The 1,787-nt window shown below is 41.4% G+C and overlaps 1 pseudogene; it reads right to left on the reverse strand.

The window, feature by feature from the left end:
• Positions 1–486: 486 nt before the first annotated feature.
• LOC136633849 (5S ribosomal RNA) lies at positions 487–604 on the reverse strand (annotated as a pseudogene).
• Positions 605–1,787: the final 1,183 nt, after the last annotated feature.

The following is a 1,787-nucleotide window of genomic DNA, read 5'->3' on the forward strand; positions in this document are numbered from 1 at the left end:
CCCTCTGAACAAATCTGCTGCTGTGTGATCACCACTGGCTCCTTTAATTCATTTATTTGAATGGTGCATTTTTTAAAAGTTTAGGTACAAAGCAGATGGAAGGGACATGCATGGTAGGAGTCCTCAACTTTCAGATCCTAGATCAGATGCGTTTTCTCCTCTGTCTAAAGCACTGTGCTTATGGATTATTTTACTTTGAAGTTGTTTGATCCATCCAGGATTTTTTTTACCCCCAGGTGCCCTCAAAACAGGTTGCAGACATCCAGAAAAATAGAATAGACTTTCTTAAACTGTGGGTTGGGACCTGCTAGGTGGGTCGCAAGCCAATTTCAGGTGGGTCCCCACTCATTTCAATGTGTATTTTATTTGTAATCTATTAGACCCTGATATGTGACTGCATTTGGGGACATGTTACAGATCTGTGCTTTTAACAGGCTACTTTGTATAAATGGTTGGCAACCTTCAGTCTCGAAAGACTATGGCATAAGCCTACAGTGCCCGGTATTCCCAGGCGGTCTCCCATCCAAGTACTAACCAGGCCTGACCCTGCTTAGCTTCCAAGATCAGACGGGATTGGGCATGTGCAGGGTAACACTTTGTATATGTTTTTAACAATAATAGTCAATGGGGCTTATTCCTGGGTAAGTGTGGATAGGTTTGCAGCCTATGGGATGTTTGGAGCATTTTTTTTAATCAGATCAGCAGCTTCTTGGGAGAATTAGGAGGGTTCTTCTTTATTTTATATAGATTTTTAAACTTATAGATTTTTAAACTTAAACTTATATATAAAACTTTATTAAAATTAAGCTTTTAATTTATTTAAATTTTGTCATATGGCATGTTAAACTGTTCCTGCTCAATGATGTCATTTCTGACCCTGGCATCACTTCCAGGTTAATGGCATTACTTCTGGTGGGTCCTGACAGATTGTCATTCTAAAAAGTGGGTCCTGGCGCTAAAAGGTTTGAGATCCACTGAAATAGCAGCATCAACAATAAAAAATAACAAAATTTTAGATGATGATATAAGGTCGGTTCAAGCAATATGTAAAAACAAAACTCAGCTGAAACCAAGTGTAAGTACAGAAGTCAAGATGGGGGACATGGAGAACTGAAATGCTGGCCATAGGCTGGGTCGTGAAAAGTTGATGGGGGCAGAGGAGTTCCACAACCTTTTTGTTCCAATCTTTGCAAAACCTTTTGAGTTTGTGGTTGCCTTTTAGTGGTGGATGCCTGTAAAGATGTAACCCCTCGTGAGGATATCCACCCCTTGTTTAATGATGGCATTGATGGTTCATAAAGGCTTGCAATGCACACAAATGTTTGTCTGGGTTTCAGGTGTAACACTGGTCTGCTCATGCAACCCTTCTGCTTAATGGCAGGAATGCCACCTTGGAAGCCAACAGAAAGCCAGGATTCTGGGGGTGCAGAGGACAGACTAGTGCCCATGTGAAGGGGTGCAGGGGGTATATTGTATCCGGGTCCAGGGTCAAAAAGGGCTTCCAGAAGCCAGAGTCTGAAAATTTCCTGGGATCTTTCATTTTCTGATCTTACCAGACCCCATTGGGGGTGGTGGTGTTGGAGGGGGTACATGGTAATTGGGCCCAGAACCAGAAAGGGGCCCCCAGGAGCCAATGGAGGGGTGCCAGACATTTCCCAAGATGTCAGAAAATATTTGCATATATTGTGTTAAGATTTATTCATTTATTCATTTATTCATTTATTTATTCATTCATTCATACATACATACATACATACACACGTACAGGTATTTATATACCGCCTTTC

The sequence above is a fragment of the Tiliqua scincoides genome, chromosome 13 (genome assembly GCF_035046505.1).
Source record: "Tiliqua scincoides isolate rTilSci1 chromosome 13, rTilSci1.hap2, whole genome shotgun sequence".
NCBI lineage: Eukaryota > Metazoa > Chordata > Lepidosauria > Squamata > Scincidae > Tiliqua > Tiliqua scincoides.